A 27798-nucleotide genomic window follows, 5' to 3' on the forward strand; every position below is an offset into this window, starting at 1 on the left:
ACTAAGATAGATTTCTTAGGATTAAACATCTCAAAACGAGAAATCATTCTTCAAAATCATATTCTAGAAAAAATAGCAACTTTTCAAATGTGATAGAAGATGTACAACAACTTCAACGATTCTTAGGATGCCTAACATATGCTGAACAATTCATAAACAATTTAGCAGAAATTAGGAAACCCTATAAACTGAAGTTAAAGAAAGATGTCAAATGGGAATGGACTCCCACAGACAGTTCAGAAGTTATCCGGATCAAATAAATGATGAAATGACTCCTAGCGTTACCTCTACCAGATCCAAATGCAAAACTAATTTTAGAAACTGACGCCTCAGATCATACTTGGGCAGCAGTACTAAAATTTAAAACCAATGATTCTGAGAGAATACGTAAATATACATCAGGAACATTTTCATCTGCTAAAATAAACTATCATTCTTATGAAAAGGAAATTTTAGCAGTAAAAAATTGTAAAGAAATTTTACATTTATCTTGCCCCGAAAGAATTTCTAGTTAGAACTGACTGTAAAAATTTTGTCGATTTTATGACAAGAAATTTAGAAGATTCACTTTGTCGAGGAAGATTACTCCATTGGCAGCAATGTTTCTTCTAATTCTCTTTTCCTGTTGAACATATTAAAGGAGTAAAAATTATTTACCTGATACTCTTACTCAAGAATTTTCACGAGAACTTTCATGTATTACAGACAGGTAAAATGGATCCCCTCAGCAATACACTGACGGACCTAGCAGTGGCAATCGCCTGTTATGCCCTATTTCGGATCAACCACCGGACAATTTCTTCCAACGTGGGGAGGAAGGGATTGAGCCTTGAAGGAGGCTCAACCTTGGACCTCAGAGGGAAAATCCGACCTAGACCTCTCAGGGAGAATTTGACCTGTTTAATTCTAATTTTCTCAATACTTACTTTTTTCATTCATCTCACATCCCTATATAGGGAGTTAGGGAAAACATGCCAAAGGCCATAAGTTCAACAAATTACAAATAAATCCCTAATGAATAGAAATTGAAAATAAACCCCTAATGAATAGAAATTTCAAACAAACCTCTAATGAATAGAAATTGCAAATAAACCCATAATGAATAGAAATTGCAAATAAACACCTAATGACTCCATAACATTACTCCCCTCCGGGAGAACGAGTTTGCCCTCAAGCTCAAATGTAGAATGGCATGTCCGTGCTGATGGCTAGGTCCATGTAAAGTGGCAACTTTAGTATCAGCGGCGGCGCGCTGGAGTACAAAAGTAGAGCAACCTAACAGAGGAGCAATTTTTGTTTTTTGTTTTTAGTATCCTTAACTCTTCACCCTCTCAGAGCTCAAACAAATATCATCGCCACCATTGACAAAATTTTGAGGATAATTATACTGTGAAAACATGCTCAGTAACTTGTCAACTAAATCATGTACCTGTATTGCATGGGGGGCCACATATGGATCTCCTAGATGCATCTGATCTTGCATAGATAAGGAGAAGAGCTTCAGAGACAACTCAGACATCAACTATGCGCCAGATATTGTGTTTCTATCCATACTTCAAAGCTTCACTTGCGGCTATTGTTTTTGCAAGGCAGTACCAGTTCCCAGTTGTTCTGCAGTATACTTTGTCTGACCAGTAAGTCTCATCCATGATTGTATCCTTTGGCCACGTTGTTGGCATAGGAACAACAAAGGGAGAGGAAACAACAATAACCTGTCTCACGGGTGCCTCAGTAAATGCCTTAGGTACATTGAGGGTACCAGTCACAACAGGCTCAATTAAGTCAATCTCTAGATTGGGGACACTACCCAGAGGGATTGGACTTGCAACATGGAAGACTCCAGCATATCCTGCATTAGCCGCACCAAGAGAGACATAAGCCAGCAATTCGGCCCTAAAGAGTTGAATATTTTCAGGGGCATGATCCAATTTCTTCAAATGTGCAGCTTCAGTGCTGGACTCCATTTCAATCATAATAATTGAATCACTGAGATAATCCTTTGGAGGAATTCCAGCTTCACAAGTAGACAAAGAAGTGGACAAAGGGCGTTCACTGCCTGCAGGGAAAGGTCTTTTTCTTGTTGTATTTCTTTTTCAACTTTTTCAAGATAGTTTGGATCATCAAACCATAGGTCAAGGAGTTCTTTTTTAAGTTCCTCAAAGGATATAGGCTCTTCTAGCTCTAATACGTCATAAAAATGAAATAGTAATTCCCATGCCTAAATAACATCACCTGCTAGCTCTGGTGGAAGCCTACTGCTCAAAGGTCGACAAGGAGGAGGAACTCTCGGTTCATTATACAAATCCTCATTGCACTGTTTCTTAGATTTTCTGAGCAAGTCATCACTATGGGACCCTAAATAAGTCCTCCTCATATAATATTGGCAACAAGAGTGGGCCTCAAGAAGTTTTTCCATATATGTTGGACAAATTCCCCATCCAATCCAAATCTATCGTGGTCTAACCTTTTTGCAATAGCTCCACATGTCATTGCAAGTTCACTCTCACTATGAATTCCAAGAGAAGTATATATACCAGTAGTAGAACTGCAAAATTTAGTCAGTAGGTCAACACTGCCGTCAGCTCTAGGGTGAGTTCCATTCAAGCCGTGCTTACATAGAAAATGAAAGCTACCTGACTTTCTATAAACTTCAGAACAAGCATTAACAATAGGCAAAATGTACTCCATTGGTCCCAAATCCTCACAAATTGTTGTATTTGCAACATGGGACGGAGTGTTGGTGTCCGTATCATACATCTCATCATCCCAGTCTATAAATGTTGCATATAAACTCGTCACAGAATCGAGAGAAACCTTGATAGAAAGTGGAATCATGATTGAACACAGAAGCTCAAACCGAAGAGGTATGACTAGTAATTCATACCATGGCTATCGAGCATTATTAGTGACTGGGCGAGGAACCACACTATCTTGTAACATCTTGTTAAACAATCCAATAGGAAATTCAAAGTAATCCACTCTAAACAACCCAGGGATCAAACCAGTGTAAGTTTGAACGTTAGGACAAACACCTCTATTTCTCATGTCAATGAGCAAATCACATGCTTCCTTAAGATGACCAGCATTACAAAGACCATGAAGGAAACACGAATAAGTAACAGAGTGTGGCGGAGAACCTGCCTTGACCAGTCTATCAAAAACCAGAGATGCCGAATCAAAGCTGCCATTTTGACAATGCCTCACGACTGCGTGGACGAGGGTGCTCCATTGGATTGCCGAGAAGAAGATTGAAACTGATAGCTGTTGGCCGGAAGCCAATTCCCCCCGAAATTTTTTTCTGAGCCACGCCCACCCAATTTGGAAGTTGGGTTCCCACGGTTTGGCTGAGAGGGGGATTGCCAGTGGGAGATGATGGTCGGAAGTCACATCCCATTGGATAAGTTTCCAACGGTGATTCCTCATTTTTCGGTGGACTCTTGTTTTTGCCGGTGCTGGTAGATTGTCAGAGACAGAGGAGGGAGGGTCGAATTGATTCGCCGTGACCAAGGCAGATGGGAATACTTTCGTCTACTGTATGGGAAGATGTGCGGCTGGCCGTGAGAAGGGGATTTGGGAGGTCGAACCCAAATCAGTCTGTATCGATGGGATTTGGGCAGAAATGTCTTCCGATTTCCCAAAATCTGGGTCCTGCCTTTTGATATCGGGAGGTCGGAAAGCTTTTCCGAGTCTGTGATCCTTTGAACTGGAAGCGTCTGTTGTGCAGCAAGAGGTATGGCTTCCCGTGAGACAGGGGTGGGGAAAAACCCCTCCGGTGTGCACGATTTGGGGTCGCCGCCGTCTGGTGTCAGAATTTGAGGAGCTTTTCCGTGACCAAGAGCTCCCAAATTGGCATTTTGGCCTACGAAGGTTGTGCTGGGCGCAGAGGAGCCCTAGGTGGGGGCGGGGTTTGATGGTGCAGAAGTGGTGGGGTTGGGGGTGGGCAAGAATGGTGGTGCTTGACGAAAAGAGTGGAATTGCCCAACGACATCTGACCATGACCCACTTCCTCATCCAGTAGCCATATGATCCGCTGTAAATTTTCATTCACGGCGTACATGTTCGTTTTGATTTCCTCCATGGCCTGCACCTTGGCCTGATGCTGTTTCTTCATAACTGGACGTTGTTCCACCAAATATCGACGCAAATCCTCCCAGGAAAATGAATCACCACAGGTTGTCCGCTCTGATACCAAGAAGATGTTATGCCCCATTTCGGATCAACCACCGGACGATTTCTTCCAGCGTGGGGAGGAAGGGAATGAGCCTTAAAGGAGGCTTGACCTTGGACCTCAGAGGGAGAATCCGACCTAGACCTCTCAGGAAGAATTTGACCTGTTTAATTCTAATTTTCTCAATACTTAATTTTTTCATTCATCTCTCCTCCCTATATAGGGAGTTAGGGAAAACATGCCAAAGGCCATAAGTTCAACAAATTACAAATAAACCCCTAATGAATAGAAATTTCAAATAAACTCCTAATGAGTCCATAACATCGCCACACTCACTGTATTGTTCTCAACGCTACAGTTACTCTTCGACAGTCTTTTAGTTCTTTCTAAATGAGGAGACATATCAAAGAACTGTGCCCGTTACGGGTTAAGTGGAAAACTCTTACAACTCAAGGTTAAGAAATTAACCAAAGAGTTAAAAGAACTCACCGAAAGGCATGATATGCCAAGGTCCACTGGAACTTCTACCGGATGTCCATCGAGAGAAAAGGAAGCAACAACGTCCACTACAAGCAGACGGATGATTGTAATGTTTTGATAAACACAGGTCCACCTAGGATTTCTACCAGTCATGCCAGGCATGAGAAGGAAACCACAACCCAATCTTCTTTGAAGATAGGGGAATGAGGGATTTCTACCTGCTAGTCCAGAGCTGGAAAGGAAACCTTAACAATTTCTTCGAAATCAGAATCAGGGAGTTTCACCTGCCAGTCTGAAGCTGGAAAGGAAGTCATAACAGATCCATCTCTGATGGAAATGGACTTATCTAGTAATGAATTTTTATTCAAGAAAAAATTGGTTACCCCGTCTTAGTTTACAAGGTTGCAAAGCCTAAACCAAGTAAACAAGTTTTATAACTCTGAGTTTCTAAAGAAATTTAAAATTTTGAAACTTTCAAACATCATGTCTAAGGAACCCTCACTACGTCCTCAAAAGGTGGACAACGTTTGTTTAAAAATTGAGTCCGACCACACCCTTCAATTGCAAAGATGGAACAAGTAAATCGGACATGGGATGAACACTCCCTTCTTCACAACCGAGTCCAGTAACAATTGGAATCAAGTGAAACTGTGTCAACACATAGACTCGAAATATGCATCCATACTTTATTCCTATGGATTCATAAAGCAGATAGTGCTTCAAGCCACCGATTTATCAGTTTTGGAGAAGTTTCCAAAAGAGATTAAGGAGACTTGCAAAAGTTTTATCTCCATAACAAAAAGCAAAGGAATCAAGATTAATTTTGTTTCCTGCATAGCTGAGATTGTTACTGACATCAAGATGTTTCCAAGCATTTCTGTAGTAACTCTTGAAGGCATCAAAGAAGGTGAAGCAACACTGGAATATGATCCCAAACATATTCCAAAGGCGAAGCCATGCCCCGAAGTAGTCTAGCCAACCAGACGAATACAAGGGCTCAAACTTCTGACACAGTAATACAATAGCTGGTTCAGAAGAAGAAAAACATTATCTACAAGACATCCGTCCCACTGACAATCGTCTCGAAGAGCTATAAAGAGACTCCTGCACCTGTTCAGACCAGTCTCAAAGTAACGCTGAAGAAACTCCTCAGAGGAAATATTTCCTTCACGAAAAATACAAAGAAAGGCTTCTGCAAGATGGCCCAAATGACTTTTCCAAAAGAACACACCTGTAGATTGTGCACTAAAAGGCAGCTGTCTGAATGAACAGTTAGCAGCCATGTCAGTAGACACTACAACCGACAAGACAATAGCCACTCATGCACAAGACAAAATCAAAGTCAGCAAAGGCGGCTACAAACGATTCCTATACGTCATCAACATGATGTCACAAGAAGAAAAGTATTTACTACCCCTGTTTTTGGCACAAAAAGGTATTAATGAAAGGGAAAAAAAGGAAAACCAAAAAGACAAAAGTTACCCTTTGTCTTTAAACACAGACCTTTCAATTAAGGGTAAAAGAGGAAATAAAAAAACCCCCGCGGCTATAAAACCGAAGCTCTCCCAATGGTTGAGACATTCAAAAAACACTCCACTTTTTCATTCGAAGAAGAAGAAGAAGGCGATTTTCAGTGAGAATCCTCTGACAACTTCCTCAAAGCACGATATGTGCAAAACAGCCGTAATGGCTAAGTAGTATAGAGGGATCTGACCGCTAGCACAGTCGGTAACTTCGTGATTTATGTAGCTATGTAGTTTTTATTTTTCCTTTTTTATGGATATGTATTGTTTTTATTTTTTGTCAAACAATATTTTATATTTCTACATGTTTGTAATATTTCAATTCATACAGTGAATGTTATACTGTTCATCTTCCGTATATGAATCTCCACAATATTTTTTTTTACTATTCTAAAGTTACTGTACATTTTTACTCTTCATGTTTACTATTCACTCGTAAATAGTAATAGTATCGAGATAGTGCCAAATAAGACAGAAGCTAGAGACTTGGAATTATTCGGCTATGCTCCGAGATAGAAAATGAAACGGGGTTGTGCTCTGCCCTACTGAACCAGCCATGAAGCCACAACGATTGACATGCTCAGCTTGGGGACCTCTGAAAACCGTGAGGACGTATAAACGATTGCCCACGTTGTGGAAAGCCGGCAGGAATAGGGTCAAACCCCGAAGAAGTTCTGAGTAGCAGTAGAAGTCATGTTGGACCTATTAGATAACTATTAAAAATAGACTCAAACGAGTAAATAGTAGTGACATGTGGTAAGAACTAGCAGGAATATTAATGGTGAAATGATAGAAATGTATGAATAGGACTGTATGAATAGTATTGTGTGAGTCATTGTTATTTTTTTGCTGCCCCCATCTCCTATCATAAATGTCAGTGTGTTCCCGTTGATTTTAAAATGGTATCAGAGCAATAATGCTTTTGGTATCATACTAGGCTGTTATAGTTCCATTGTTTTAAAATGGTATCAGAGCAATAGTACTTTTGGTATCATATTAGGCTGTTGTAGTTGTTGTGTTTAAATTGGTAACACAACGAGGGAAGCGGAACTAGAAACTTAGGAATAAGGGCAGTGGAAAACAATGATGACTCACACAATATTATTCAGTTAATCCAATTCATATATCTTATCATTTCACATTTTAGTGACGAGGGCATCAGAACTAGAAACCTAGGAATAAGGGCAGCGAAAAACAATGATGACTCACACAATACTATTCATCTGGTGATATTCATACATCCTATCATTTCACCATGCCTGCTACTATCTGTTTCTACCACATGTTACTGCTCTTTACTCATTTTCAATTTTTAATAGCTATCTAATAGGCCCAACATGATTTATGCTGCTACTTAGAACTTCTTCGGGGTTTGACCCTATTCCTGTCGGCTTACCATCATGTGGTCTAAAGTGTTATAACAACATCGCGGTTTTTAGAGGTCCATGTTAACCAATGCGGCTCCATGTTTGCTTCAGCAGGGTAGAGCTCAACTCCGTTTCGTTTTCTACCTTGGAGCGTAGTCGAATGATTCTAAGTCTCAACTTCTATCTTATTTGGCACTATTTCGATACGATTACTATTGACGAGTGAACAGTAAACATGAACATAAATCATGAACAGTAAAAAAGAACAATACTTTTGAACAGTAACTTTTGAATAGTAAAAACAAACACAGTGAAGATTCATATATATATATATATATATGTGTGTGTGTGTGTGTGTGTGTGGAACATAAAAAATAACAACAAATACTGTACAAATTGAAATATTACAAACATACGGATTGCGGAAATATAAAATATTATCAAAAAAAATATAAAAACATACATATCCTTAAAAAAGGAAAATAAAAACTACATATCTACATAACTCCCGAAGTTACCGACCGTGCTACCGATCGGTTCTCTCTTTACTATTCAGCCATTACGGTTGTTTTGCACATACCATTCTTTAAGGAAGTTGTCGAAGGATGATCGCCGAAAATCTTCTTTGAATGAAAGAGTGGAGTGTTTTTCAAATGACCCAACCATTGGGAGAGCTTCGGTTTTATAGCCACGGGGGCTTTTTTCTTTCCTCTTTTACCCTTAGTTGAAGGGTCTGTGTTTAAAGACAAAGTGTAACTTTTTGTCTTTTTGGTTTTCCTTTTCTGCCCTTGCATTATTACCTTTCGGCTCCTAAAGCAGGGGTAGTAAAGACTTTTCCTCTTGTGACGTCATGTTGTTGACGTATAGGAATCTTTTGTAACCGCCTTTGCTGACCTTTGTGGGGCTGCCTTTGCTGACTTTTGAAGCCGCCTTTGCTAACTTTGATTTTATCTTTTGCCTGAGTGGCTGCTGACTTGTCGGATGTAGTGTCTCTTGACATGGTTGTTGACTGTTCATTTGGACAACTGCCTTTCTGTGCACAATCTACACATGTGCTCTTGTGGAAACGTCTTCTGTGCCATCTTGCAAAAGCCTTCCTTTGTATTTTTCCTGAACAGGAGATTTCCTCTAAGGAGTTTCTTCAGCGCTACTTCAATACTAGTTTCAGATGTTTAAATTTCTTTAAAAACTCAAACTCATTAAAACTTGTTTTTCCTAGTTTATTTAGGGTTTACAACCTTGTAAATTCAAACGGGGTAACCAATTTTGTCTTGAATAAAAATTCATTACTAGACAAATCCGTTTACATCAGAGATGGATCCGTTATGAATTCCTTTCCAGCTTGAGACTGGCAGGTAGAAGTCCCTTATTCCAATTTTGACAAAATCACTATGGTTTCCTGTTTTGGCCCATTTCGGATCAACCACCGGATGATTTCTTCCAGCGTGGGGAGGAAGGGATTGAGCCTTGAAGGAGGCTCGACCTTGGACCTCAAAGGGAGAATCCGACCTAGACCTCTCAGGGACAATCTAACATGTTTAATCTAATTTTCTCAATACTTACTTTCTTCATTCATATCACGTCCCTATATAGGGAGTTAGGGAAAACATGCCAAAGGCCATAAGTTCTACAAATTAGAAATAAACCCCTAATGTTCAACAAATTACAAATAAACCCATAATGAATAGAAATTGCAAATAAACCCCTAATGAATAGAAATTGCAAATAAACCCCTAATGAATAGAAATTGAAAATAAACCCCTAATGAGTCCATAACATTACTCCCATCCTGGAGAACGAGCTTGTCCTCAAGCTCAATGTAGAATTGCTTGTTCGTAAAAAAATAGAGCAACCTAGCAGAGGAGCAAACTTTTTTTTTTCCTGAACTCATCACCCGCTCAGAGCTCAGACAAATATCATCATCACCATTGACAAAATTTTGAGGATAATTATACTGTGAAAACATGCTCGGTAACTTGTCAACTAAATCATCTGTCCGTATTGCATGGGGGCCACATATGGATCTCCTAGATGTATCTGATCTTGCATAGATAAGGAGAAGAGGTTCAACTACATCTCAGACAGCAACTATGCGCCGGATAATGTGTTTCTGTCCATACTCCAAAGCTGCACTTGCGACTGCTGTTGTTGCAAGGTAGTACCAATTCCCAGTGGTTCTGTAGTATACTTTGTCTGACCAGCAAGTCCTTCCATCTGAATATGAAGGTGCAATGAGGCTCTTTATAAGCGCACAGGTATGAGACAAATGCCTTGACTCCTTTCTCCATAAACCCACTAGTTACGTAACATATAAATATGGCCCACAACCATTCTCCAACAACCTGTCTAAGAGACCAGCAACAGTGGTAGAACCTCTCGCCTTTCCTGTGGAAAGATAGCCAATCAATGTGGTCTTCTTCAAGAACGTCTTGATCCTTCTGCAAGTCATTCAGCAAAACACCATAGGGTCCGTCTATTACTGAAGTATAAGTCACTCGATCTGGAATCAACCCTTTCCTTTGCATTTCTTTAAATAGAAGCTCGGCCTCCATGGCATTGACTTCTTGACATAATCCATAGATGAGTGTGTTGTAAGTGTGATGGTTTGGTAGGCAATTGTGCTTCATCCTCTCATCAACCACTTTAAATGCAAGACTGGTGGCCCCACTCCTACACAACCCATCAATCAAAGTTGTATAGGTTACAACAGTGGGGAACAACCCCTGTGGTGCAATTTCTATACAAAGCTTTTCTACTTCTAGTAACTTATTCTGTGTGCAAAATCCATTAAATATCACATTATATGTTCGCACATTAGGTCTACAACTAATCTCCTTGATCTTGTCCAAAAACGATAGTGCCAGGCCTATCGCCTCCCTCTTGCAACATCCATGTATTAAGGCAGTATAACTGACCTTTTTTTGGATTTAATCCACATGCTGTCATTTTATTGAACATATCTAAAGCCACATGCAACGTACCCATTTTGAAGAATCCACAAATCAGTTCTGTAAATGTCCACTCATTCGGTGCACATCCATTCTCTTGCATGAAATCCAGCAATCTCATTGCATTGTTCAGATTTCCCAATTTGGAATCACATGCTTCCTTGAGACGGCCAGCCTCACAAAGAGATGTGAGAGGAAGTGTATAGGTAGAAGCCGTTGGACCAAGGCCCTTCTCCACCATTTCCTTGATGAGATCCAGTGCTTCATCAATTGTCCCAACATTGCAAAGACCATGAATCAAACACGAATAAGTAACAGAGTTGGGCTGAGTACCTGCCTTGACCCTTCTATCAAAAACCAGAGAAGCCGAATCGAAGGTGCCAGTTTGACAATGCCTTGCAATTGCGTGGATGAGGTTGCCCCACTGGATTGCCGAGAAGGAGATGGGAACTGATAGCTGGCTTGAATCCAATTGCCCCCAAAAAATTTTGCTGAGCCACGCCCACCCAATTTGGAAGTTGGGTTCCCTCGGTGCTGTCGAGAGGGGAATTGCGAGTGGGAGGTGATGGTCAAAAGTCACCTCCCACCGGACAAGTTTCCGACGACGCTTCCTCATTTTCTGGTGGACTCTAGTGGCTATCAGTGTTGGTAGATTGTCGGAGACAGAGGAGGGAGGGTCGAATTGATTTGCCGTGACTGAGGTAGATGGGAATACTTTCGTCTGCTGTGTAGGAAGAGGTGCTACCCTCCATGAGAAGGGGATTTGGGAGGTCGAACCCAAATCAGCTTGTATCAATAGGATTTGGACAGAAATATGTTCTGATTTCTCAAAATCTGGGTCCCTGCCTTTTGATTTCGGGAGTTCGGGAAGCATTTTTGAGTTTGCAATCCGTCGGACTGGAAGCGTCCGTTGTGCTGAAAGAGTTATGGCTTCCCGAGAGACGGGGGTGGAGAAAAACCCCTCGGTGTCAAAATTTGGGGGAGCTTTTCCGTGACCCAGAGCTCCCGAAAGGGTATTTTGGCTGATGAAGGTTGTGTTGGGCGCAGAGGAGCCCTAGGTGGGGGCGGCGTATGATGGCACAGAAGCGGTGGAGGTTGTGATGGGGGAGGGGGGAAGGTGGTGCTCGGCCAGAAGAGTGGAACTGCCCAGCAGCGTCTGACCACGACCCATTTCCTCATCCAGTAGCCGTTTGATCCGATGTAACATGTCCTTCACGGCGTACATGTCCTTCACGGCGTACATGTCCGTCTTGATTTCCTCCATGGCCTGATGCTGTTTCTCCATAATTGGACGTTGTTCCACCAAATGTTGATGCAAATCCTCCCAGGAAATCGAATCGCCACGGTTGGTCCGCTCTAATACCAAGTTGTTTTGGCCCATTTCGGATCAACCACCGGAAGATTTCTTCAAGCGTGGGGAGGAAGGGATTGAGCCTTGAAGGGGGCTCGACCTTGGACCTCAAAGGGAGAATCCGACCTAGACCTCTGAGGGAGAATCTGACCTGTTTAATCTAATTTTCTCAATACTTACTTTCTTCATTCATTTCACGTCCCTATATAGGGAGTTAGGGAAAACATGCCAAAGGCCATAAGTTCTACAAATTAGAAATAAACCCCTAATGTTCAAAAAATTACAAATAAACCCATAATGAATAGAAATTGCAAATATACCCCTAATGAATAGAAATTGAAAATAAACCCCTAATGAGTCCATAACATTGATGTTATGGTCCTAGGGTTAAGTACCTATGTTTTTCGCTCCTAAAAGGCCGATCTTTTGGGTAGTATTGGCTAGGTGCTTAACATTTGGTATCAGAGCGGGCTCCCATGTCGCTAGTTCGAGTCCCGGGCCACGCATATGCTAGATTAAAATTACTGGTAGGTTCGAAAGGGACACTAGAAGTAGGCCGCCACTAGAGTAGGCCACCGGGTTGGGCCAGTGTCGTTGCGCCGCCGTGGTCATCGGCTCGCAAAGGTGGGGTATGATGTTATGGTCCTGGGGTTAAGTACTTATGTTTTCTGCTCCTAATAGGCCGGTCTTTTGGGTAGTATTAAACTCAAACTCAGTAAAACTTGTTTTTCCTGGTTTATTTAGGGTTTCCAACCTTGTAAACTCAAACGGGGTAACCATGTTTGTCTTGAATGAAAATTCATTACTAGACAAGTCTGTTCATATCAGAGATGGATCCGTAATGAATTCCTTTCCAGCTTGAAACTGGTAGGTAGAAGTCCTTGATTCCAATTTTGACAAAATCACTATGGTTTCCTTTCCCGCTCTGGACTGGCAGGTTGAAATCCCTGATTCCCCTATCTTTAAAGAAGACTGGGTTGTGGTTTCCTTCTCATGCCTGGCATGACCGGTAGAAATCCTGGGTCGACCTGTGTTTATCAAAACACTACAGTCATCCGTCTGCTTGTTAACGAACGTTGTTGATTCCTTTTTCTCATGATGGAGATCCGGTAGAAGTCCCAGAGGAGCTTGGCATATCATGCCTTTTGGTGAGCTCTTTTAACTCTTCGGTTAATTCCTTTACCTTGAGTTGTAAGAGTTTTCCACTTAACCCGTTATGGGCACAGTTCTCGGAATATATCTCCTCGTTCAGAAAGAACTAAAAGACTGTCGAAGAGTGACTATAGGGTTGAGAGCAATACCATGAGTGTGGCGATTGCTGCTTCTAGGTCCGTCAGTGTGTTGCTGAGGGGATCCATTTTACCTGTATGTAATACAAGAAAATTCTCGAGTAAGAGTATCAGGTAAATAATTTTTATCTCCTTTAATATGTTTAACAGTAAAAGAGAATTGGAAGAACCAATGCTGCCAACGGAGTAATCTACGTCGGTGAAGTGAATCTTCTAATTTTCTTGTCATAAAACCGATAAAAGTTTTACAGTCAATTCCAAAAAGAAATTCTTTAGGGGAGAGATAAATGTAAAATTTCTTTATCCCATTTTTTACTACTAAAAATTCCTTGTCATAAGAATAATAGTTTATTTTAGCAGATGAAAATCTTTCTAAGGTATATTTACATATTCTCTCAGAATCATTTGTTTTACATTTTAGTACTGCTACCCAAGTATGATTTGAGGTGTCAGTTTCTAAAATTAGTTTTGCATCTTGATCTGGTAGAGTTAACACTGTGATGCGTTTCATCATTTGTTTGATCCGGATAACTTCTGAATTGTCTGTGGGAGTCCATCCCATTTGACATATTTCTTTAACTTCGGTTGAAAGTGTTTCCTAATTTCTTCTAAATTCTTTATGAGTTTTTCAACATATGTTAGGCATCCTAAGAATCGTTGAAGTTGTTTTACATCTTCTATCTCATTTGGAAAAACTTCTAATTTTTCCAGAATATGATTTTGAAGAACGATTTCTCCTTTTGAGATGTTTAATCCTAAGAAATCTTAGTTTTAAACAATTCTGATTTCTTTTTGCTGAGTGCTATCCCAGAATTTTTAAGGCATTTAATACCTTAAGTAATTGCTCTTTATGTTGATCCTTTGTTTCCGAAAAGACTAGAATGTCATCAGCATAAACTAAGCAGAATTTAAAGAATGGTTTGAGGATGTCGTCCATTCTTCTTTGAAATATGTTGGGTGCTTGTTTTAACCTAGAGGGCATAACAAGCCACTCATAATGTCCCGAAGGACAACTGGATGCAGTAAGGGGAATAGCTCTTTCGATGAGACAAATTTGCCAAAACCCTGACTTGCAATCAAACTTGGAAAACCATTGTTTTCCTCGTATTGCAGCTATTAACCTTTCTTTATTGGGAAGGTAGTAGCCGTCCATTTTTGTGGCTTCATTAACCTTTTTATAGTTAATGACCATTCTTGTTTTTCCACGTTTTATCTCTGCATGATTCCTAACAAGAAAAGCATGAGAAGTATGTGGACAATAACTTGCATGTATTAATCCTAGAGTGAGCAAGTCATTTATCTTTGTTGAAAATTCTTCAACATCAGAAGGAGTGTAAACCATAGGTTTTTCTTGAATTTATTTTTAAGGATTAAGAAGTTCAAGGTCGGCATATGATTTTTGTTTACTCCACCATTCTAATGGTTTCTTAGAACAAGTGGAATCCAGAAGTTGTTGAACTTATGAGTAGGAGAGATTCCAAGGGGGGAACCTCATCACCCTGCTTGCTGCATTTTTTGAAGACCTGATGGAGAACGTCTCCATTGCCAGAAATGGCAAAGGCTTTAGAGGGTTTTACTGTGCAAACAAATACCGTAGAATTATCTATTTCGTGTCGAGTATGACAACGAAGTTTATAGTATGCTGGTGTTTGTTCAACATGGGCATGGAACATGAACCATTCATTTTCAAGGACTAAATCTGGTCCTGAGTTTATTTTTGGTCCTAAACTAATGACTTTTGGGATCATAAATTTTTTAACTCCAATGTCGAGAAGAATGTTTCGGGCTTCTACGGGAAGAGAAATATTTTCTTCTGAGCCGATTGTTACTTGAAGGGGTACTTCAAAGTGGTTTCCATAGATCCGTGGGCAGTAAATTTTGTCTGGCAAGACAATATGAACTTTTTGTGTCTACGAGAGGGTGTATATGGAATTTGATATATCCGGGTAGCTTAAGCATGACCGTGATATATGAAGGTGCCTGAAGAGTCCGACATGTTTTCTGAGTTCTCTGAGGTGGAAGACCCAGTTTCAAGATGAGGTTCATATACTTGATCATCTGACCGGATTTCATCATGATGGATGATTTCCATGCCTTTGTCTTCGGTGAGTAACAAGTAAGGATTTTACTGCCATGTTTTCTGGGTATTTGGACAATCTTGAGTGAAATGTCCTTATTTTTGGCATATCCAGTATTTGCATTTGCTTAGGGGTTTCGCCTTTTGGGCAATATGCATTTGACCCTTTATTGGATGTGGTGGGGCCAAAGTTTGTTCTTTTTTCTGAAGTATCTCTTACGGGGAGTATACCTAGATGTTGAACTTGGTTGTATCCTAAATTTTTTCTTATGAAATTTCTTAGGACATTTTACTTGCTTATGATAGTTGGTTTTACAACCATAAACTCCTACATTTTTTTTTTGGTCAAAACTACATAATGCTTGTTTGTGTGCCTTACTACTTTTCCTTTGTAGTTTTTTGGCTTCACAGAGATTTGTCAAACATGTCTTGTAAAAACTTGTGTCTTCTTCCTAAAGTATCAAAGTTTAGGAAACTATCCATGGTTACAGTACCGTAACCTGGATTATTTTGCCAATATTTTATAATGTAGTCTTTTTCAGCTACATTTGCAAATGGTTTTAGCAATTTTGAATAAAAGATGGGCAGGTAAGTTTGTAGAAGTAACTTGAAAATTCGCAATAATACTTCTCATAAAAAAATGTTACAAATTTGTAACTTGTTTAATTTTTGAAGTGTTTCTAAACGTTTTCTTTGTTTAGTTCTCTCATTGTCAGCTTCTAGGATTGGATGTATTCCTAGAAATTCTTTTGATATCTTTGCCACTAATCCTTTCAAGATATTGGGTATAGATGTTGAGGTAGCTCGCTTTAGGTCTTCGGGAAGGTTGTCCCACCAATGAGCTACATTACCCTATAAAGCTAATATGATACCAAAAGCACTATTGCTCTGATACTATTTTTAAAAACAACGGGACTACAACAGCCTAATATAATACCAAAAGCACTATTGCTTTGATACCATTTTAAACAATATAAACTACAATAGCCTAATATGATACCAAAAGCACTATTTCTCTAATACCATTTTTAAACACAACACCTATAACAGCGGAAATACACGAATGCACACTAAAAACTATTGTTGCAACATGGAAGGAGGCATCGAAAGCCAATGACTATCTCACACAATTCATATAGTCCTATTCATACATTCCTATCATTTTACCATTAATATTACCGCTAGTTCCTACCACATGTCACAACTATTTACTCGTTTGTGTCTATTTTTAATAGTTATTTAATAAGCCCAACATGACTTCTGCTGCTACTCAGAACTTCTTCAGGGTTTGACCCTATTCCTGCCGTCTTACCACCATGTGGGCAATCATTATACATCCTCATGGTTTTCAAAGGTCCTCAAGCCGTGCTTGTCAACCGTTGCGGCTTCATGGCTGCTTCAGCAATGTAGAGCACAACTCCGTTTCATTTTCTACCTCGAAGCATAGCCGAACAATTCCAAGTCTCTAACTTCTGTCCTATTTGGCACTATTTTCATACTATTACTATTTACAAGTGAACAGTAAACATGAATAGTAATTATGAACAGTAACTTTAGAATAGTAAAAACTAACACTGTGGAGATTCATATATAGATGCAGAAGATGAACAGTAACAAAATTCATTGTACAAATTAAAATATTACAAACATGCAGAAATATAAAATATTTAAAAAAAGGAAATTTAAAATATTTTCAAACAAAACAAAAAACAATAAATATCCTTAAAAAAGGAAAAAAAACTACATATCTACATAACTCCCGAAGTTACTGACCGTGCTACCAGTTGGCTCCCTCTTTACTACTCATCCATTACGGTTGTTTTGCACATACCGTGCTTTAAGGACTTTGCCGGTGGATGCTCGCCGGAAATTGCCTTCTTCTTCTTCTTTGGATGAAAGAGTGGAGTATTTTTCGAATGTCTCAACCATTGGGAGAGCTTCGGTTTTATAGCCGTGGCGGATTTTTTCTTTCCTCTTCTACCCTTAATTGAATGGTCTATGTTTAAAGACAAAGGGTAACTTTTGTCTTTTTGGTTTTTCTTTCCTGCCCTTGCATTATTACCTTTCAGCACCGAAAGCAGGGGTAGTAAAAACTTTTTTTCTTGTGACGTCATCATGCTGACGTACATGAATCTTTTGTAGCCGCCTATGCTGAGCTTTGATTTTGTCTTTTGCTTGAGTGGCTGCTGACTTGTTGGCTGTAGTGTCTACTGATATGGCTGTTGACTATTCATTCGGACAACTGTCTTTCTGTGCATAATCTACAGGTGTGCTCTTTTGGAAACATCTTCTGTGCCATCTTGCCGAAACTTTCCTTTGTATTTTTGTTGAAGGGAATATTTCCTCTGAAGAGTTTCTTCAGCGTTTCTTTGAGACTTTTCTGAACAGGTGCAGGAGTCTCCATGTAGCTTTTCTCGACAATCGTCAGTGGGATGGATGTCTTGTAGATAAAGTTTTTCCTTTTATGAACAGGGTGTTGTATGAGCTATGTCAGATTCTTGAGCCCTTGGATACGCCTGGTTGGCCAGACTGCTTCGGGGCATGGCTTCGCCTTTGGAATATGTTTGGGATCATATTATTTTGTGGCTTCGCCTCCTTTGATGCCTTCAAATTTCATGACAGAAATGCCTGGGAACATTTTGATGTCAGTAACAATTTCAACAATACAAGAAACAAAATTAATTCAAATTCCTTTAATTTTTGTTATGGAGATAAAACTTTCAATAATCACTTTTGGCATCTTCTCCAAAACTGATAAGTAGGTGGAGTGAATCATTATCTGCTTTATGAATCCATATGTGTAAAGTATGGATGCATATTTGGAGTCTATCACATGACAAGAACAATCTCCTTTGCGCCTAGGAAAAAAGATCCAGAACAATCTTCTTTTAGGATCGCTTCAAAAGCATCATCCTCTACAGATGATGAAGTTTACATAGAATATAATACTTTTGGTCGCCAACTGATTTCTTTTGTTCAAGAGGAAAAACCTTCCTCTAGTAAACAAAAAGAGCAACAAGATAGTGAACCAGAGGCATGGGAATCTGATGAAGTTGCAATAGAAAATACTAAGAAAATAGACTACTCTGCTAAAAATAAAAAGGCGTATGATCTTGGTAAAAGATTTCGAATGCTTCGCTATAGTAACCAACATAAAGCAGAAACTTCAAGGGTACGTGATACCCACATGGAAGATAGCTTTCTAGATAACTTCTGAAACCGCACAACAGTTCACTCTCAAGAAAGAGAGAGTTTCTCCCACTCCAAAATATCTCTGGGAGGACAAAGGTATTCTACAAAATACACAAATGTCAATCCATCACATGCTACTAAGGGACACCAAACCATAGATAGCATAAACCCTTTTGGATTTTATCTCAACTTGGATTGCCCCAAGGATGGAGAAAAGGTCCTTAAGAAATGGGAAAGAAGCATCAGCAATGCTGCAAACATGCATGAATCTTGGGATAAGGATTTTGCATTTAATTTGTTTACCCATGCTTTACAGGGTAATGTAGCTCATTCGTGGAACAACCTTCCCGAAGACGAAAAAAGAGCGACATCAACATCTATAGCCTCAATGCTAATAGGATTAGTGGCTAAGATATCAAAAGAATTTCTAAGAATACATCCAACCCTAGAAGCTCACAATGAGAGTACTAAACAAATAAAACGTTTAGAAACTCTTCAAAAACTAAACAAGTTACTTATCTGTAACATTTGTTTTTATGAGAAGTATTACTGCGAATTGGCAAGTTACTTCTATAAATTGCAAAAGGATAATCAAAAAACTTATCTGTCTATCTTTTATTCAAAATTGCCAGAACCTTTTGCACATGTAGCTGAAAAATACTACACTACAAAATATTGGCAAAATAATTCAAAACTTGGTACTTTAACTAGGGATAACTTCCTAAATTTTTATACTCTTGGAAGAAGACATAGATTTTTACATGACATGTTGGCAAATGTCTGTGAAGCCCAAAAACTACAAAAGAAAATTAGTAAGGCACACAAACAAACATTATGTTGTTCTAACCATAACAAAAATGTAAGAGCTTATAGTTGTAAAACAAACTATCTTAAGCAAATAAAATATCCTGAGAAATTTCATAAGAAAAACTTTAGGATACAACCATGTTCAAAATCTAGGTATACTCCCCGAAAGAGATACTTTAGAAAAAGAACAATCTCTGGCCCCACCACATCCAGTAAGGGTCAAATGCATATTGTCGACAGGGGAAACCCCCAAGCAAATGTAAATGCTGGATATGCCAAAAAGAATGACATCTCGAACGCGATTGTCCAAATGATAATAAAAAATGGCAATATAATACCTACATGATACTAGCCGAAGAAAACAGATTGGAAATCATCCATCACGATGACATCCAGTCAGAAGATGAAGTATATGAACTTCATCCACAGACTGAGTCCTCCATCACAAAAAACTCAAAAAATATGTCGGACTCTTCAGGCACTAACTGAGTCTACACCTAAAAATAGAGCATGTAGCCTATACAAACTTAACATATCCAAAAATGATTTGTTTTTCCAAGTATACAATGATGTAGCCAGCATGGTGATTTTCCACTTTGTCATAGTCGTAATAAATTATGTCCTTTATGTTAAGGAGAAATAATTGATTTACCTGATACTCTTACTCGAGAATTTTCTTGTGTTACAAACATTTAAAAAAGGATTCCCTTAGCAACACATTGAAGGACCTAGCAGCAACAATTGCCACTCTCAAGGTATTGTTCTAAAATTTACAATCTCTATTTGACAGTCTTTTAGTTCTCTCTAAATGAGGAGACATATTCGAGAACCGTGCCCGTTACGGGTTAAGTGGAGAATTTTTAGAACTCAAGGTTAAGGAATTAACCGTAGAGTTAAAAGAACTCACCAAACGACATGATATGCCAAGCTCCTCTGGGACTTCTACTAGATCTCCATCGCGAGAAAAGGAAGCACCAACGTCTGCTAACAAGCAGACGGATGACTGTAGTGTTTTGATAAACACAGGTTGACCCGGGATTTCCACCGGTCATGCCAGGCATGAGAAGGAACCCACAACCCAATCTTCTTTCAAGATAGGGGAATAAGGGATTTCTACCTGCCAGTCTAGAGCTAGAAATGAAACCTAACGATTTCATCAAAATCGGAATCAGGGACTTCTACCTGCTTGTCTCGAGTTGGAAAGGAAGTCACAATGGATCCATCTTTGAAGGAAATGGACTTGTCTGCGAATGAATTTTCATTCAAGAAAAAATTTGTTACCCTGTCTGAGTTTACAAGGTTGCAAAGTCTAAATAAGCTAGAGAAAGCATTCATTCAAAAATTGAATTCGATCATACTGTTCAATTCTAGCGATGGAATGAGCAAATCGGACAAGGGATGAACACTCCCTTTTTCTCCACTGAATCTAGCAACAGTTGGAATCAAGTGAAACTGAGTCATGAGATAGACTCAAAATCTGTGTCCATACTTTACACCTATGGATTCATAACGCAGATAATGATTTAGTCCACCGATTTATCGGTTTTGGAGAAGATGCCAAAAGAGATTATGGAGGCTTGCAAAATTTTTATCTCCATAAAAAAATTAAATTAATTCGAATTAATTTCATTTCCTGTATTGCTGAAATTGTTACTGACATCAAAATGTTCCCAAGCATTTCTGTCGTGACACATGAAGGCATCAAAGAAGGTGAAGCTACAAAGGAATATGATCCTAGACATATTCCAAAGGCGAAGCCATACTCCAAAGCACTCTAGCTAACATGGAGTATCCAAGGGCTCAAGAATCTGACATAGTTCATACAACAACTGGTTTAGAAAAAGAAAAGCTTAACTACAAGACATCCATCTCACTTACGATTGTCGCAAAAAGCTAAAAGGAGACTCCTGTACCTATTCAGAAAAGTCTCGAAAGAAACGCTAAAGAAACTCTTCAGAGGAAATATTCCCTTCAACAAAAATACAAAGGAAAGCTTCAACAAGATGGCATAGAAGACGTTTCCAAAAGAGCACACTTGTAGATTGTGCACAAAAAGGCAACTGTCCGAATGAATATTCAGCAGCCATGTCAGCAGACACTACTGCCAACAAGTCAGCATCCACTCAAGCAAAAGACAAAATCAAAGGTCAGCAAAGGTGGCTACAAAAGATTCATGTACGTCAGCATGATGATGTCACAAGAAGAAAAGTCTTTACAACCCCTAGTTTCAGTCCCGAAAGGTAATAATGCAAGGGTAGAAAAGAAAAACCCAAAGGACCAAAGTTACCCTTTGTCTTTAAACACAGACCCTTCAATTATGGGTAGAAGAGGAAAGAAAAAATCCCCCGCGACTATAAAACCGAAGCTCTCCCAATTGTTGAGACATTCGAAAAATACTTCACTCTTTCATTCAAAGAAGAAGAAGAAGGTGATTTCCGACAAGCATCCTCTTGCAAGTTCCTTAAAGCACGGTATGTGCAAAATAGCCGTAATGGCTATGTAGTAAAGAGGTAACCGTCTGGTAGCACGGTTGGCAACTTCGGGAGTTATGTAGATATGTAGTTTTTATTTTCCTTTTTTAAGGATATGTATGGTTTTTTTTTGTTTAACTATATTTTATATTTCCACTTGTTTGTAATATTTCAATTCGTATAGTATTTGTTGTTACTGTTCATTTTCCGCATATATATATATATATATATATATATATATATAAATCTCCATAGTGTTTGTTTTTACTATTCAAAAGTTATTGTGCCAAAGTACTATTCATTTTTACTGTTTATGATTATTGTTCATGTTTACTATTTATATTTACTGTTCACTCGTCAATAGTAAAAGTATCGAAATAGTGCCAAATAGGACAGAACCTAGAGACTTGGAATTATTCGGCTACGCTCCTAGGTAGAAAATGAAATGGAGTTGTGTTCTACCCTACTGAAGCAGCCATGGAGCTGCAACGGTTGACATGCACAGCTTGGAGACCTCTAAAAACTATGAGGACGTATAATGATTGCCCACGTGGTGGTAAGCCAGTAGGAATAGGGTCAAACCCCGAAGAAGTTCTCAGTAACAGTAGAAGTCATGTTGGGCCTATTAAATAACTATTAAAAATAGACACAAACAAGTAAATAACAATGACATGTGGTAGGAATGTATGAATAGGATTGTACGAATAGTATTGTGAGAGTTATAGTTTTTTTCTGCTACCCCCTTCCCTGTTGCACCAATAGTTGTCAGTGTGCATTCGTGTATTTCCGTTGTTATAGGTGTTGTGTTTAAAAATGGTATCAGAGAAATAGTGCTTTTGGTATCATATTAGGCTATTGTAGTTTATATTGTTTAAAATGGTATAAGAGCAATAATGCTTTTGGTATCATATTAGGCTGTTGTAGTCCCGTTGTTTTTAAAAATAGTATCAGAGCAATAATATTTTTGGTATCATTATATGCTGTTATAGTCCCATTGTTTTAAAATGGTATCAGAGCAATAGTGCTTTTAGTATCATATTAGGCTGTTGTAGTAGTAGTTTTAAAATGGTATCCTTTTTTAAGGATATGTAATATTTTTATTTTTTGTCAAACAATATTTTATATTTCCCCATATTTGTAATATTTCAATTCGTACAGTGAATGTTGATATTGTTCATCTTCCACATATGAATCTCCACAGTGTTTGTTTTTACTATTCTAAAATATTGTTCATTTTTACTGTTCATGAATACTATTCATGTTTACTGTTCACTCATAAATAGTAATAGTATCAAAATAGTGCCAAATAGAACAGAAGCTAGAGACTTGAAATTATTTGGCTACACAATGAGGTAGAAAATGAAATGGAATTGTGCTCTACCCTACTGAAGCATCCATGGAGCCGCAACGATTGACATGCACGGCTTGGGGACCTTTCAAAATCGTGAGGACGTATAAACGATTGCCCACGAGGTGGCAAGCCGACAGGAATAGGGTCAAACCCCATAGAAGTTTTGAGTAGCAGCAGAAGTCATGTTGGGCCTATTGCATAGCTATTAAAAATTGACACAAACGAGTAAATAGCAGTGACATATGGTAGGAACTAGCGGTATAATTATTGGTGAAATGATAGGTATGTATGAATAGGACTATATGAATAGTATTGTGTGAGTCAGTGTTATTTTCTGCATCCCCCATCTCCTATCATAAATGTCAGTGTGTTCCCGTTGTTTAAAATTGGTACCGGAGCAATAGTGATTATGATATCATATTAGGCTATTATAGTCTCATTGCTTTAAAATAGTATCAGAGCAATAATACTTTTGGTATCATATTAGGCTATTGTAGTCGTTGTGTTTAAAATGGTATCAGAGCAATAGTGCTTTTGGTATCATATTATGTTGTTGTAGTCGTTGTGTTTAAAATGATATCAGAAGAGACAACAACGACTGCATGCCTAATATGATACGACCCAAAGCTGATCACATCCTAAGTAACATTTGTAATTCACAAATGTACCTAAAACCAAGAGTTCCAATATGGAACAAATTAGGTCTAATCCAGCGATAACACTTATCAATTACTTGCAACTGCGAGCAAATATCATGCCAAGAAGGTATGATAATCAGATTGAATTCCTGAAGGTCTGAATTTTCAATTAAAAGATCGGCTTTTACGAGTTCAAGCCAGACTCAAAGAGTTAGAAGAAAATCCTTTAGTTGTAGAATACAACAATGAAGGAAGAAGAATAATCCGAGATGGACGATTCTTAGGACTCGGTCCAGTAGGATTAAAACGAGTTATCAAAGGCCTGAAACATCAAATCAGGATTGAACAACTCGAACTTCAAGAATATGCTATCTAAGAAATTCTTAGAAGATTTGGTTCTCAGTCTATAAAGAGAAATCTATAGGATGAACCAAGAGGAAACCGTATACCCCCATGTAGAAACAACTTCGATTGGAGAAGCCTCTACAAGTACATACGGAATACCAGAACAAAAACAAAAGTACTGGTATGTTGTCTTCATTGGAAGACAAACAAGAATATATGACAACTGGGAAGAAGCTCAAGCACAAGTCATAGGATTCCCCAAAAATTCTCATAGAAAATTCCGGACATGGAAAGATGTTGAACAAGCTTGGATAGTATCTCGAACTAAATGATCTATAGGTAAAAACTTTTAGATCGTTTACAAATTAAAAGAGATGGCCTTGCCTGGATTCTTTTACTAAAGAAAATGCTTCAACCTGAAGATGACTCAATCCTAGCAATGGAAATGTACCATTTCATTTTAGCAGGATATAATGATTGCATCTACAGATTTAGATGCAAAATCAAAACAATTAACCAATAGCTAAACCAATTAGCTGTATACAATGAATGAGTTTTTCTATCTAACAAATATTCAAACCCCATTACCATTAGGCCTTCGTGACATTACCAGATGGCTTAAAAACCTAGTGCCGTGCCTAGCACCTAGGAAATAAGATCCCAAACCTTCGGACTTTAGGATCGCATAAAAAAATCATCCTCTACCAATGATTAAGTTTACGCAGAATATACTACTTTCGATCGCCAACAGATTTATTATGTTCAAGAGGAAAAACCCTCCTCTAGTAAAAAAAAAAGAGCAACAAGAAAGTGACCTAGAGGCCCAGGAATTTGATGAAGTTGCAATAGAAAATACCAAGAAAAAAGACTACTTTGCTAAATACAAAAAGGCAGATCATCTTGGTAAAAGATTTTGAACGTTTCGTAGTAGTAACCAATATGCAGCAGAAACTTCAAGGGTACGCGATACCCAAGATAACTTCTGAAACCGTGCAATGGTTCACTCTCAAGAAAGAGAGAGTTTCTCCCACTCCAAAATATCTCTGGGAGGACGAAGGTATTCGACAAAATACACAAATGTCGATCCATCACATGCTACTAGACACCAAACCATAGATAGCATAAACCCTTTTGGATTTTATATCAACTTGGATTGCCCCAAGGATGGAGAAAAAGTCCTTAAAGAATGGGAAAGAAGCATGAGCAATGTTACAAACATGCATGAATCTTGGGATAAGGATTCTGCATTTAATTTCTTTACCCATTCTTTACAGGGAAATGTAGCTCATTGGTAGGACAACCTTCCCGAAGACCAAAAATGAGCAACATCGACATCTATAGCTTCAATCTTAAAAGGATTAGTGGCTAAGATATCAAAAGAATTCATAGGAATACATCCAACCCTAGAAGGTTACAATGAGAGTACTAAACAACAAAAACATTTAAAAACTCTTTAGAAATTAAACAAGTTAAAAATATGCAACATTTGTTTTTATGAGAAGTATTTTCGAAAATTTGCAAGCTACTTTTAAAAATTGCAAAAAGATGATCAAAAACCTTACCTGCCTATCTTTTATTCAAAATTGCCAGAACCTTTGGCAACTATAGTTGAAAAGGACTACATTATGAAATATTGGCAAAACAATCCAGAATTTGGTACTTTAACCATGGATAATTTCCTAAATATTGATACTTTAGGAAGAAGACACAGATTTGTATAAGACATGTCGGAAAATCTTTGTGAAGGCCAAAAACTATAAAAGAAAAGTAGTAAGGCACTTAAACAAACATTATCTTGTTTTAACTAGAACAAAAATGTAGGAGCTTATGGTTGTAAAACCAACTCTCATAAGCAAAGAAAATATCCTAAGAAACAATTTAGGATACAAAAAAGTTCTAAAAAAAGTATAGTCCCAGAAAGAGATACTTTAGAATAAGAACGAACTCTGGCCCTATCCCATCCAGTAAAGGATCAAATGACTAGTGCCCAAAGGAGAAACCACGAAGCAAATGCAAATGCTGGATATGCCAGAAAGAAGGACATCTTGCTCGAGATTGTCCAAATGACAAGAAAAAATGGCAGTACAATACCTACATGTTACTAGCCAAACAAAAAGTATTGGAAATCATTCATTATGATGAAATCCAGTCTGAAGATGAAATATATGAACTTCATCTACAAACAGAGTCTTCCACTTCGAAAAACTTAGAAAATATGTTGGACTCTTCAGGCACTTTCTCTGAATGAGTATCCGCATAAATGTAGAGCATGTAGCTTCTGGAAATTCTTATATCACAATCATGCTTAAGCTACTTGGATATATCAAATTCCACATACACGCTCTTGTCGATACAGGAAGTTCATATTGTCTAGACCGACAAAATCTACTTCCGACAACTTTATGGAAAACACTTGAAGTACCCCTTCAAGTAACAATTGGCTCAGGAGATACTATTCCTCTCCCTGCCAAAGCCAGAACCATTCATCTCGACATTGGAGGTGAAATGTTTTTTTATCCCAAAACTCATTAGTTTAGGACCAAACATAAACTCAGGACCTGATTTAGTCCTAGGAAATGAATGGCTCATGTTCCACGCCCATGTAGAACAAACACCAGCCTACTATAAACTTCGTTGTCGTACACGACGCGAGATAGATAATTCTGCTATCTTTGTTTATGCAGTAAAACCCCCTGAAGCCTTTGCCATTTCTGGCTATGGAGACGTTCTCTATTAGGTCTTCAAATAACGCAACAAGTGTGATGATGAGGTTCCCCCCTGGAATCTCTTCTCCTCGCAGAATCATGCGAATCAGAAGTTCAGCAGCTTCTAGATTCCACTTGTTCTAAGAAACCATTAGAATGGTGGAACTAACAAAAATCATATGCCGACCTCGAACTTCTTGATCCTGAAAAGGAAATTCGAGAAAAACCTATGGTTTACACTCCTTTTGATGTTGAAGAATTCTCAACACAGATCAATGACTTGCTCACTCTCGGATTAATCCGTGCAAGTTATTCTCCACATACATCTCCTGCTTTCCTTGTACGGAATCATGCAGAGATAAAACGTGGAAAAGCAAGAATGGTCATTAACTATAAAAAGGTTAATGAAGCCACAAAAATGGACGACTACTACCTTCCTAACAAAGAAAGGTTAATAGTTGCAATACGAGGAAAATAATGGTTTTCAAAGTTTGATTGCAAATCAGGGTTTTGGCAAATTCGTTTAACTGAAAGAGCTATTCCCCTTACTACATTCAGCTGTCCTTCGGGACACTATGAGTGGCTTGTTATGCCCTTCGGGTTAAAACCAGCACCCAATATAATCCAAAGAAGAATGGACGACATCCTCAAACCATTCTTTAAATTTTGCTTAGTTTATGTTGATCACATCCTAGTCTTTTCAGAAACAAAGGATCAACATAAAGAGCAATTACCTAAGAAATTAAATGCCTTAAAAAATGTTGGGATAGCACTTAACAAAAAGAAATCAGAATTGTTTAAAACTAAGATAGATTTCTTAAGATTAAACATCTCAAAAGGAGAAATCATTCTCCAAAATCATTTTCTGGAAAAACTAGCAGTTTTTCCAAATGAGATAGAAGATGTAAAACAACTTCAACGTTTCTTAGGATGCCTAACATATGCTGACAAATTCAGAAAAAATTTAGCAGAAATTAGGAAAGCCTTTCAACAAAAGTTAAAGAAAGATGTCAAATGGGAATGGACTCCCACTGATAGTTCAAGAGTTATCTGGATCAAACAAATGATGAAACGCCTCCCCATGTT

This window comes from Aristolochia californica, unplaced genomic scaffold (genome assembly GCF_029961685.1).
Source record: "Aristolochia californica isolate CCGP_79_NKW_82.1479 unplaced genomic scaffold, dmAriCali1.0.hap1 SCAF_6, whole genome shotgun sequence".
NCBI classification, from domain to species: Eukaryota; Viridiplantae; Streptophyta; class Magnoliopsida; order Piperales; family Aristolochiaceae; genus Aristolochia; species Aristolochia californica.